Source organism: Cetorhinus maximus, chromosome 10, assembly GCF_964194155.1.
Source record: "Cetorhinus maximus chromosome 10, sCetMax3.hap1.1, whole genome shotgun sequence".
In the NCBI taxonomy this organism is placed as follows: Eukaryota; Metazoa; Chordata; class Chondrichthyes; order Lamniformes; family Cetorhinidae; genus Cetorhinus; species Cetorhinus maximus.
Genome location: NC_135888.1, coordinates 28,643,912 through 28,657,386, shown reverse-complemented (window position 1 = coordinate 28,657,386; position 13,475 = coordinate 28,643,912). Strand labels below are relative to the sequence as shown.

The 13,475-nt window shown below is 45.2% G+C and overlaps 1 protein-coding gene and 1 pseudogene across 1 annotated transcript in view; both read right to left on the bottom strand.

Moving 5' to 3' along the window:
- The window catches only part of akna (AT-hook transcription factor), a 201,691-nt gene that overhangs the window by 161,857 nt on the left and 26,359 nt on the right, over positions 1 to 13,475 (bottom strand). Inside the window, exon 2 of the mRNA XM_078550276.1 lies at positions 12,841 to 12,951. The gene's annotated coding sequence lies outside the window, so the exon portion shown is untranslated. The remainder of the gene's footprint in view (positions 1 to 12,840; positions 12,952 to 13,475) is intronic.
- On the bottom strand, positions 7,725 to 8,016 carry LOC144685217 (large ribosomal subunit protein eL37-like; annotated as a pseudogene).

Here is a 13,475-nt window from a genome sequence, read left to right as displayed (position 1 = left end):
CTGTCAGTTTCTAAGGCCACATGCACACTCACGACCCAGAACTGCAGTGCCAACCCATTGTATTCATGTGGGTTTCCTTTGGTAGAACTGAAAACAACTGGCTTACTGGCAAAGAGCTGAACAGTCTGTGTTGCTTCCCCAATCTCTGTCTCATCAGTAATCAGATTTGTTGCAAACATGCACGATCCCACAATGTTAAATTAAATGTAGCTTTACAAATAGTGGTAAAGCCCACGTACAGGACTTCAGGGAAAGTGCCCGAAAGATAGGTCGCAGACAAATAGCAGAGTTACCCTGCTCTTAAAGAAACTAAAATGGTCGTTAGTCTTACACTTGCCTCTTAAGGTTGATTGCACATAAGATCCAGTTTTCAGCTTGGTTTGGAGTTCAGTCGTGGTTGAAGTAGTTGTCTTCTCATTAGGAACATTCACCTCGTGGGTGCTCTCCTGGCCCTGCAGGTGTGCTGTGTGCAGTGTAACAGAGAGGGAGGGTAGGATGGCTCCAGTCTAATGCACACATTTACACACACCCTCTCTGGCACAATTCCAGGACTGAAATGCCACAAAGGAGGCAAGCCCATCACTGCACAGCAGGGAGGTGCAGGGAATGAAGTTTTTCCCGAGTTCGAAACAAAGACATTTTTAGTGTTATCTACTGTCACAGGGATGGAGAGGAGATACAGTGAATGTAACACGCTTCCCTACACCTCCTCACAGAACAGAATACACAAGCAGTGGTGTTCTGAAGAAACTGGCAGATCAAAGTTGCACAAACTTAAAAAGGGGCTCAGATATAAATATGACCAGATGGGAAAACTGAAACCAAACCACAAGGCACACCAATCATACAGACAGTGCTTCAGGGAACTAAATTACTAGGGAGGGAAATGACTCATGCCGCTCATGTGTTGTCGAGCTGACAGAAATAAATAGTTTCCGTTTCCTCTGTTTGTATTTCAAAGCTTTATTGATGACAGGCGATGGGGACTATGGAGCTGCGTTAAAATGTATACTTTTTAAAAATTAAATAACAATGCAAAAGACTGAAGATGCTCTTTGGGCCCAACGCAGGGAATGATTCTAGCCAGCAGAACATTCCACACAGAGAGAGATTGATGTGGGTTCTCAAACGATTTATACAATTTCTAAATACAACAGAAAGCACAAACTCTCTGTTTAATGTGAAAAGATTGGTGCAGCCCAATACTGTTTTCTCATCTTAGAAAAATTAAAGGTTCATCTAGCTGCTCCGTCGGGGCATACTTTCTGTTAATAATGGCAAATTGCAACAGTAATCTTTTATCCTTTAGATTCTCAGTGAGGGGGTTGGGCAGGCTCATATTAACACCAAGGATGGGGGGGATTAGAGGCAGGTGGGAAGGTAAAATATTTTAAATACTCAAACCTGACTACAACCGCCCTACTTCCAGTTTCAACTGGAAGAGTTGGAGCCAGGGGTGGGGGTGCAGCGCGAGTGACCAACCAACTCTCAGGAGACAGGTCAGTCGATAAATTCTTTTAAACAGGTGCCTCCTCTTTAACTGAATTCTTACTTTTAATTCATGGAGGCCAAGATTCCCTTGCCCCATGAATCCTGACAGGTATCAGGAGGCGAAAAGGGCTGGATTCATGAGGTAAGTACCATTACTGCACTGCTTAATTTCTCTCCACTTTCTGCATATCTCCCTGTTTCTCGATCAATTTACTCCGCATCCACATGACCTCCATTACTCAGAAGTGAATCATGTATGAAAGCAACCCTTGCCTGTGTTATGGACAGGGGAGGAAAAATAAACTGAAACACCCAATTCCCTTCCCTTACTGTCCGCAATCGGTGTGGTTGTTTTAGAAAGATGTGTTTCTAAGCCTCCCTTTAGTGTGTGGTCAATTTAAGTGAACAGCAGCAGACTTTCATGAGTTTAAAAATAAAGAAGATTATTTATTCATACACTAGCCCTGAGGCTGAACACTACATCATTCACACATTGCATACTCAAGAAAGATACAATTAAAGAAGGTAGTGCACTTTTACAAGTGGTAAACCAAAAAGAAAATTTAACAATTCACATATTTGGCTTGTTGTAGGAAATCAGTCATTTGCAGACCGGGTAGAGCAAGAAATCTTTTTCCATCCTGATTGTAGTTCAGGTAGGGTCAAATAATTGAAGTCATATATCTAGATTGGTGCAGGGTTTCCTCAAAGAGAAAAATTTTCAGCAGGTTGCCAAGCTAAGCACTTGTGACTTTTATATCGGGCAGTCAAATTTCTTTACAGATGGACTTGGAGTTTTGGAATCAGGCTGGGAGGCTTTTTAGGACTTTACAGCCTCCCGGTTCTGAAAAGGCAAATATGACACAGCCTTTTGCAACTGTTGCTTGCTGTGTCCTTCTGAAGACTGCCCAGATATTTTCTGTACCTTTAGATCAAAGCTCATTATCTCCAGCCGGTTTTGATCACATGACTGATACAAACCATTCTGGTTAAACAATCCCAGTGAATCCAAAGACATCACTACACAATAGCAGATAAATGGTGGATAAATGGTCTCTTCAGGTCTATTTGTGAAGCATTGATCTTGGAGATGAGGAGTCTAAAAGTCTATTAATTATGTGCTTTAAGTAAACTTCGAACAATGGTAGGTGTGAATTCCACAAAGGTCTAGGCATATCCATTCAAGGTAAGTTGCCTACCCTCAATTAAGAGCTTTCCAGAAACTTGAGAGATGCTGTCTTGAATTCGCAATGGCCACTTGACTCTTTGACAGCCATCTTAGCCACCTTGGGAGTGTCCAGTTCAAACTATAAAGGATGGTTCCAGAAGCTTCCACAGGAACACAGGCCAGGTTTGAAGTTATGGAATAGGACATGCCTTCACTGGGCATGACACCTGCAATTTTTACTTCCTCCCACTTGGGGCAGAATTTTCTGCCTGTCGGGCAGGTGGGCCCGACCCAATCTCCGGCGGGCGGGGAGCCGAATCCCGCCAGCGAAGCGGGCTCCGCCGCCATTTTAAGTGGGCAGGCCAATTAAGGCCCACCCAGCATGATGTCCGATGGGAAGCGCTATGTGCTTCCTGTGCGGGCAGGGGGGTTCCCTAAAAGCGAGAGTGCGCTCTTTTGCACGTGTGCACGAAGAGCGCACATCTCCCTAAGGCTAAGTGCTGCCTCAGGGAGATCGCTTCCACTTTGAACAATATTAAAAATAGAAAAAAAAAATTCCCTAACATGTCTCCCTCATGTGACAATATCACATGAGTTGGGACATGTTCATAATTTACAGATTAACTTTATTAAAATTTTTAACATCCTGCATGAATCTTCATCCCGCCGGTGGATGAGGTTTCATGTTTTCTCTATTTGCCGCCGGGGCTCCTGGCTGACCCGCCAACCTTAAGGTTGGACGGGCGCCTTAAGGTTGGACGGGCAGGTCGTTTAATTGTTTAAATGATCCTGTCAATGGCCTAAATTGGCCATTGACAGGTCGGCGGGTCCGCAGCTGATTTTGCTGCGCCCCCGCCTTCCTGAAAATTTAAATGGGGCGGGATGACATCGGGGGTTCCGCCCGACGTCATCCCGCCTCATTTTACGTGTCGGCGAGCGAACCCCGGCTTCTGCTCGCCGACGGCAAAATTCTGCCCTTGGTGAAGAGTTGCCCCTGCAGCAACATTGCTGGGATCAGGGATGAGCAATGTACAAGGTGCTCCACACATGTATAAAGGCCTAAGAACCTTGGCCCTTACTCTTGGTTTTGAGGTGAAACATTTTGTGACATAATGAGTTGAATACTTGCATTAGAGGCAGTACGCCATAGGTTTGCTAGGTTGGTGCTGGGGATGAGAGAGTTGTCCTACGGTGAGAGGCTGAGTAAATTGGGTTTATATTCTTTGGAGTTTAGAAGAACGAGAGGTGATCTTATTGAAACATACAAGATTCTGAAGGGGCTTGACAGGGTAAACACCGTTGTTTTCCCCGGCTGGGGAATCGAAAACACGAGGGCCACAGGCTCAGGATAAGGGGCTGATATTTAGAACGGAGATGAGAAGAAATTTCTTCACTCAGAGGGTGGTGAATCTTTGGAATTCTCTACCCCAGAGAGTTGTGGATGCTCCATCATTAAATATATTCACGGCCGGGATAGGCAGACTTTTGTTGTCTCAGGGAATCAAGGGTGGAGAGCAGGTGTTGAAGCTGAAGATCAGCAATGATAGATTGAATGGTGGAGCAGGCTTGATGGGCCATATGGTCGACTGCTGCTCCTATGTTATTATGTCACTTTTATCAACTTGCTCCGTTTAAATGGGTAGAATTTTGCCCTCATCGGGCAGGCTTGGTGGGGGTGGGCGGGAGCGCTCAGGAAGCTGACCGCGATCAGGACCGGGCCGCGATTTCACGCTGGCGAGCCAATTAAGGCCAGCCCAACGTGAAATGCTTGCCTCGGCGCACAGCGCTGCCTGTGTGGCGGGGGTGCGGGGGGGGGGCGGGGGTGGGGAGAGCCAGCACAGAGAGATGAAGATATAAAAAATTTAAAGAAAAGCATTTTAAGATTTAAAAAAAACATGTCCCCTCATGTGACTCTGTCACGTGAGCAGGGACATGTTAGAAATTAATATGAAAACTTTTGATTTTTTTTTAAATGACGGATTGAAACCTCATCCCGCCCATGGATGAGGTTTCGCAAAAAAATGCAAAGCCCGCTTGGCCTTTTTGCCTGCCTGCCAACCGCAAGGTTGGACAGTAGTGAAAAATTTCATTCAATTAGATTGTTAATGGCTTTTTCATTGTCGGTGGTGTGTTGCCAACTTCCAGCTGACCGAACTATTGCGCGAGTGATGTCGGGACACTCACCTGGCGTCATCGCGTGTCATTTTACACTTGCTCGGGTTGGGCACGCGCCCACCCGACGAGCAGAAAATTCTGCCCTATGTGTCTTCTGCCAAACTTTCAAATACAAAGTGCAGAATGATCAAACAGCAATGATTAATGAATTGCATGAAGTGAAGCTCGTAAGAGCTGGGACACTGAGGTGTGCCATGCTTTGATTGTTCGACCTCAGTCTTCGAGGTCTATTCCAAGCAAAGCACGTGCGGCTATAGCGCATGAGAAATAAACTACTGAATACGTTGGTTATCCTGCTCAGCAGGCCAAGGAAAGTGCCACCATGAAATCACTGAAGATAAATGCAAAGCCAGATTATAACTCGGAGTGTGAACCAAGCGGCTGGGAAGCCACCATGATGTCACCAGCACGAGGCCTTGAGCCACTTTACCTTGCAGTGTCCCTTTCTGAAAGCACCAGTATTGCCGAAAGCAGTTTATCGCGCTGTGTAGCCTGCCAAGCTGACAACCATGCAGGTCTTGACACAGCGTTCAATCAGGGGCCTTAATGGTGTTTACTCATGGCTTCCCAAAGGTGCACTTTGCTGAGGAAGTAAGTTTCTTTATGTCAGAATAACAGACTGGCTGGATCAAACATATCAGAATTACTCCACCACTTGTCGGATCAGAAGACAAGGTTCACCACTTTCAATTTGTAACTGATTATTATTAGGGCAAAGAGAATCGATCCATCTACAACCTTATTGCTCTATTTTATAAGGATTAGAGTTTGTCAGGAGATAACTGAAGCAGAAGAGGTTTACATTGGATTCAGTTGGACTGTAAATTACTTTACATAATGGTCCAATGATCTGAAATTATTCCAGGCTGAAACATTTCAATCTGATTCTCCGGGCCTTGGTTTACTATCTCATGTACCTCAGAGAATGCATCAATTCTGTGAATATTGCACTGAAGTGTTAGTCTAGATTAAGTGTTCAAGTCCTGATGTGAATGAACCTTCTGACCCAGGAATGAGAGTGCTACCACAGAACCATCATCAGTGTCCATTGTACTGTGTTACCAATCTCTGAGCCTGACAGTTTGATTTGCAGTCGGCAAAGCTTGTTACACTGACTGGCTGTGAATCATATGTTTGAAGAGACCTTCACTGACAGCTCTGTATTTACAGACAGAGCTCCTCTCCTGTACCTGGGGCAATAGCCATCCACTTTCTCAAAACATTAAAACTGGTGTTGGCTTACCACCAGTCAAACCCAGCTCAACACTGGACTAGTGTTGTACATTTTACTTACCTTTCAACAACAATTGATTGTTTGAAAACAGTTTAAAGGACATGAAGGATAACATGATTTGGTTTTCAAAAAAGTCTCAAGTTTCATTAATATATTGTATAATTTTATGCATGTTTAAATCTCATGAGGCATATCAGATTATTTTCATTGTTATGAATCTGATTGGGGTGGGTTGTACATAACTTAATTATTCGGAATTGCTCAATACTGCTATATATCCTGGCCATTATACCGTCCTCTATGTTTTACACTCTGCCAAGGGGATAGAAAGCTGTGCAAAGCTCAAGACCCCACATATGTTTTAATAGCTGTAGTAAACCAGCCAAATGCTGTTGATACAAGGTCCCATATAATCAAAAACTCTGCTCCCCAAGTCACATCACAGAATCACAGAATTGTTATGGCACAGAAGGAGGCCATTCAGCCCATTATGTCTTCACCGGCTCCCTAAATGAGCATTATGACTTAGTGTCGTTCTCCTGCCTTTTCCCCATACCCTTGCACATAATCATCTAGCACCCTCCTGAATGCCTCAATTGAACCTGCCTCCACCAACTTCCAGGCAGTGCATTCCAGACTCGAACCACTCGCTGCGTGAAAAAGTTTTTCCTCACATCACATTTGCATCTTTTGCAAATCACTTTAAATCTGTGCTCTCTCATTCTCGATCCTTTTACGAGCGGGAACAGTTTCTCCCTATCTACTCTATCCAGCCACCTAATGATTTTGAACACCTCTCTCAAATCTCCTCTTGGCCTTCTCCTCTCCAAAGAGGACAATCCCAACCTCTTCAATCTATCTTCATAACCGAAGTTTCTCATCCGAGGAACCATTCTTGTAAACCCCTTCTGCCCTCTCTCCAATGCGTTCACATCCCTCCAATAGCATGGCATCCAGAACCGTACACAATACTCTAGCTGAGGTCTAACTAGTGTCTTATATAAGCTCAGCATAACCTCCTTGCTCTTGTACTCTATGCCTATTAAAAAGTCCAGAATACTGTATGCTTTATTAACTGCTCTCTCCATCTGTCCTGCTACCTTCAATGATGTATACACATATACGCCCAGATCCCTCTGCTCCTGCACTTCCTTAAGAATTCTACTCCTTATTTTGTATTGTCTCTTCATGTTCTTCCTACTAAAATGAATCACCTCACACTTCTCTAATGGAATGATTGAACAACATAGGTCTTCATTGTCAACGAGAAGCATTGAAGCCCACAGGTTTTTCTTTGTAACACAACTTTAAAGAGGCCAGAGGACAAAGACTGAGTGGTTCACAATCGTATCTGTGTTTTCTTGATTAGCAAGTGTGCCGCCTCTGGTGATTGCTCTCTCTCGCTACAATATATTTTCAATGTCTACAGTGCAACACAACTTCATTACGACATTTCAATACCTCAAAAAACTCATAAAAGCACCAAGATAGGGTGGGATAATAGGTAAGCATACAAAAAGACAAAATTGAAGTCAATAGAAAAGACGCTTGAGAATTATGTCCAGTGTAAAACAGGTTACTGATTCACTATGAGCTCATTTTTAAAAAAAACTTTCCAAGCCATTGCTTTATTTGTTGTGTAGATATACTGGTAGTTTATGCCGTGCTGGAGGAAGCCATTGTGGAACGTCTGGGCTACCGGGTGGTCCCTTCGCGGAATCCATTCCTGAATCGGCGATATACCACCTTCAGATGCCTCATGCGGCCTGGACCAGTTGTGTTTCTCCTTTTGGCCTTAGCACTCCAGCTTTACTTCCTCTTTCTCTTGGCAGGGTAGGCACATTTACCGCAGGTCGATTTCTGAAGGTGAAATGCTTTAGACCCACATCGCCGGCAGAGTGTGGGTCTTGTTCCGCCTCTTACCAAATGACGATGTTCCATTCGTCATTTTCACTGTGTGCTCGAGAGCTCATTAATGCACTCCTGTCCTGGCAAGCTCACCCCACAAAGCCCAGTCACAGTAAATTTCCATTAGCAACAACACAAACAGAATTCCAGCCATGATTCCACCCTCTTTTCGAGAGATAATTATGGGTGACAAAGGCCACCTAGCCCAGCTTATCACATCCATCCAGAATGGCACACGAACATATGCTTTAGGAGGAGTAAGCCATTCAGCCCCTCAAGCCTGCTCTGCCATTTGATAACATTACCTACATGATACCAGTGACTACAACTCAGAAGTTTTGAATTGGCTGTATAAGCAATTGGAGATATCATGAAAGGTGCTGTATAAATGTGGCTTTTGCCTTTCTTTCATTATGCCTGCATGCAATAGGCAGAGTGACTGTAGCAATGGTGAAATCGGAGGCCCAATGCTGATCATCTAAGGATAATGAATCACAGAGCAATCAACTGATGTTAGGAAAGTGGCTACAAAGAAATCACGACATTTACAAAATAATTCAACTCTGTAGCTAATCAAATTACCATTCTGACTTCACTGGCACCAACCCACAATATATCATAAATGGTATCTGCCCCTTTTACACTAATGGCACTATCCCCAGGATTCATCAACCAGACATGTACCAGCAGATTAGAAAAAATGTTGGTTGAATTTTTGATCTGACTTTTTCAGAGAATAATACATGCTACAAAAAATTCAGTAGGACCTTAACTCAAGAACTGGGTTGTTTCCCCTTCCCCCAGAAGGTGTCATGCAAATTGTGTTGCACGCTGTGAATTTACTGCCTATCTGGGGTGAACCTAGGATGGTAGGATGGAGTAGAGGTTTGTAAAATGTTTCTTTAAACAACCTCCTAGTGATAAATCAGGATTTCATTCCCAGGCTTTGGAAGAGTGATATAATTGGCCACACCAACACCATGGCCTAAGCTTTTAGCACGTTGGGCGGGCGTGATCAGCAGGACCGGAAGCGGGTGTTGAACCTGCTCCTAGGCACAATCAGCTTCCGACAGCGATTTCACACTGGCTGGTCAATTAACTGCTGGCCAGCATGAGACGCACGCTGAGAGAGTCTCAGTGCTGCCAGCAGGGGCGGGAAGAAGGGGGGCACTGGGGCCAAAAAGGGCACAGATGGGGGTTTAAAAAAGAACTCCCTGAAGGCTGGAAGTCTGCGCTCAGTGCCTCTGGGAGCTGCTGTAGAACACACATTTTTTGACACTTTGCTTGACTGAGATTGCAGCTACTGTCTCCGGAATGTCACCATTGCCCAGAGCCCATGCCAGGCATGATGGAAATCCCGGAGCCAGTCTGCCCCCTGTTTTTCGGATGAGTGCCTTAAGGTCTTGCTGGAAGCAGGGAGTAACCGTCACGACATCCTGCTTCCGCGGGATAGCAAGAGGGGGGCCACCTCACGTGACGAAGAAGGCCTGGATGGAGGTGGCAGGCCTGGTCAGCGGCCATGATGTCATTCACAGACCATGCATCCAGTGTCAGAAAAGGTTCAATGACCTTTTGTGCTCTGCCAGGGTGAGTATTGATTCGAGTTGGAACCAAAGATACATGTCTTGTGGGTGGCAGCACTTGTTGGTACTCATGGATGTGACATGCAGAGCCCAATGTGGCGCATAATCATGTGCTTGATAGGCCATGGCTGGCATGTGTGTCAGCGTGACGCGTGACAATGTGCCGGGCAAGTGACGGGTAGGGGGAGGCTGAAATGTCCTGACATGTTGAGGGGGACTAATGAAAGTATTTTTGTCCTTACAGGAGGAGTCACAATGCGCAGGAGCGAGGACGGACAGGTGGTGGAATACCCAACCTTCTTATTCTAAGCCAGGCGGAGGAGCGAGCCCTGGAAATGTTTTGTGTGGAGCCAGGTCCATTGGTCACGGAGAGGCAGGGGTGTCGGATGAGGGTGAGAGCGCAGTGGACAGGGAAGAGATTGGTGGAATGTATGAGAGATGTAGTGTAGTGGTTGTAAGACTGACATGTGAAATCCACTTATCCTTGTTGCTCATCCAATCAGAAGTCTTTGCTCAACCAGATGTCCATTCTGAGTAGCAACCAGACTACGTGCACTCTGACTTTGTTATGATATTTGATAGTGACATTTTTGTTTCCTCCCTCAGATGGTACATGTCCATGACCCCCAAAGGACCCCGAGGGCCCTTCCTTGACATCGGAGGATGACGAGCTTCCAGATGCACCCACGTCACATCATTCCTCTGCACTTTGCACCAGTGCAGATACAGGCACATCACTGGGCATATGCATGTCGGAGCAGGTAGGAGTGCACAGTGAAGGCACATCACACTCGCCTGAGGAGCTGGTGGAAGGCAGAGAGTCCCTAGGGCGCTAGTAGTTGGAGGATTGTTGGATTCCAGGATGAGGCTGAGCCCGAGGCAGATGATGAGACTCCGGAGTCATCCATCAGGCAGCAGATGCTGGATGTCCAGTGGGAGGCGCGGGAAGATCTGGCAGAGATTCTTGAGGGTCTGTGTGCCATGGTCTGTGTTGGAGGAGTCCAATCAGAGTGAGAGCACTGTGTTGGCTCAGAGCTCAGAATGCACAGCCTCTCCCATAGAGAGAGTGGCAGCTCTCATGGAGAGGTAGCTCCAGGAACACAATCAGGGGTTTCTGGGGTTTCTTCAGAGCTGCAAGCCCACACACTGGCAGTGACCTCAGCAGGTCACTGCCAGTGTGAGAGATGGATGAGGCGCCTAGTAACTCTGCTAGTTGTCCATCTGTAGGCCCTGTATGGCCGGGAGAATCCAGCACCATGGCTGGTCACTCCTCAGCCATTGCGGTCTCCTCAGATACCACAGTCACTGGAAGAGGGGTGGAGGAGCTACTGCCATCACCAAGAGCACCCTGAGAGGATCCCCGGATGTGAGTGCAGTTTGTCCGCCAACATGAGGTTGGTTTGAACCTCCCCGCTCACCATAGATGGATGGGCAATTAGCAGGGACCTGGGACGCTCTCCTGATGTCATTGTGCCCCATCTTGCGTTTGAGTGTGTCAGTTGGCCACCCTCCCAGCGATCGCAAAATTCTGGGCCATGTTTTGCATCACTGCTGGTTTTTAGTTTCTTACATTTATTTTGATGAGGCCCAAGATTCTCAAGCCTCTGGGACATCAATGGATCATGTCATCAGAATTGTGCCTATCTACTTTAGGGCATAATGAAAACATAGACTGCTATTTATATGCTGGTTTAAATTCAGAAGAGAATTTTGAGAAGAGTAAATATTTAATTTTGTGGTACTAAACGTTAGTGATACCCCAAACCACCCACCACCCCAACCCCCATCACCACACCCCCCCCCACCAACCCCTCATCTCCCCACCCCACCTTCATCCTCTTCAGCCCCCAACCCCCACCATCCCCTCCAGCATCCAATTAGCTCCAGAATTATTACAGCGATTTCACTTGCCATTTTTCATGCAGTTATTCAGCTGAGAGCACTCTCCTGACAATAGCTGCTGATAGGAACTGCTTTTGACCTTCAGGCAGATTTGTGGTTTACTGGCGGGCTTTTCAAAAAAAAAATAAATCTGAAACCATGAAGCTGCCCGAAGTTGGAAGTAGCAACGCAGCAACTGTCAGTGAAGGCTATGGGCCAAGTGCTGGTAAATGGGATTAGGCAGGTAGGTCAGGTGCTTCTCACGTGTCGGTGCAGACTCGATGGGCTGAAGGGCCTCTTCTGCACTGTGAGATCCTGTGATTCTGTGAAACTGACCTGACAGAGCGGCTTTAAAAAAACATCGGAACTCTCAGCCTGACGGTTCTGATCTTTTTAAAGCTGGTCCTTCAGGTCTGCATCTCTGGCTGCTCTATCTGGACAATGAGAAACAGCGTTTATAACAATGAGCCCGGGCCCCAGTGTTTCGCACCGTCTACACCCCTCTCTCCCAGGCCCTGACTGAAATTAATTGGCAACAGTTTTGTCTATTCACTTAATCTATCAATATCTCTTTGCAATGTTGCCCTTCCATCTACACTGTTTACAACGCCACCTACCTTTGTGTCATTGACAAATTTGGATCGGCTTTCTATCTCATCATCTATGTCATTAATAAACACAGATTCTTCTGGGATGCCAGTTAGATTCCTGCCCCTTATCCCTATTCGCTGACTGATTCTGCTCAGCCAATTTCCTAAACTAGGTCAATTTTTTACTAGGTACTAGCTTTTTACCCTGATCGTCCTTCATACAATTCAGTCCACACTGTAATTATTAGCTTATTGAGTGAGGGGTTGGACGAGTGAGTGCAGCTTATGTTTTAGTGAATCAATACATTTGAGGCCATCAACCACACATGAGAAAAATGTATATGAAATTGGATAGCCTTGGGAGAAATCTAACTATTGGCTATCAGGTTTTTCATAAGTGTGAAGAAATAATGACAAGGAGTAAAGCTACAGAGTTCAGAGAGTTCAATATATTGCCCACCTCCTAATGGCCCATACCAAATTTACAAAACATGGGAGAGGAAAACCAGGGAATTATAGTTCAACATCTGTTGTTGGAAAATTACTAGACTCTTTAATTAAGGATCGGGTGACTAAACACCGAAAGTTTGCAGCTGATTAGTTGGAGCCAGCACATTTGCAAACTTAGTGAAGAAGGATCGTACAGACTCAAAACGTTAACTCTGTTTCTCTCTCCACAGATGCTGTCAGACCTGTTGAGAACAAATGTTTATCGAACATTCACCTGTGTGGTCACAAAGTTTGAGTAGAGTATTGTTGAAGTGCTAAATCTAATTGACAAATCACAAAAGCAAAAGAAATCAGTCTTACCTTTAATCCATTGTTGTTTCTTGAATTGTGCAATCCTGAGTAAAAGGTCTTTGTATTCTTCATTGTCCATTTAACATCCCTGCACTGCATCCATTTTAGTACACAGAGAACCTAGTTTAACACACACAGTGGAAAGAAACTTAACAGTGTTGGCTGGTTGGATGTAACCAAATTGAAAGCTTTTGTCATAATCCTCAGTCACTTTTTGTCATAATCATCCCAAGTGTAAGGTGACTCTAATTCTGAGGTGCAGTTAATAATTCACTTACTACTTCATCTGAGGTACTCACTGAAAAACTGGTGGAAAATTCAATGAAATAGTCATTCCAAGGTTCCCGAATCTTCTTGGTTTCAATATGCTCCAAGAATGAACTCTCTCCCCATTTTGTGAGCAAGTAATTGTACATCTCTTTTGTAAACCCATTACCAATTAAGTGCCCCATTTGAAAGGGGTATCACTGACCCATTGTAACAGAAAGAAAACTTCAAAAGAAACTTAATAACCATCATTGTCAGGGTTGATAATGCAATCCAGTGTACCTACAGCAAATGGACTGTAGCTGTTCAAGGCAGCGGCTCACTGCCACCTTCTCAAGAGAAATTAGGGATGAGCACAAATGCCAACCTGGCCAGCA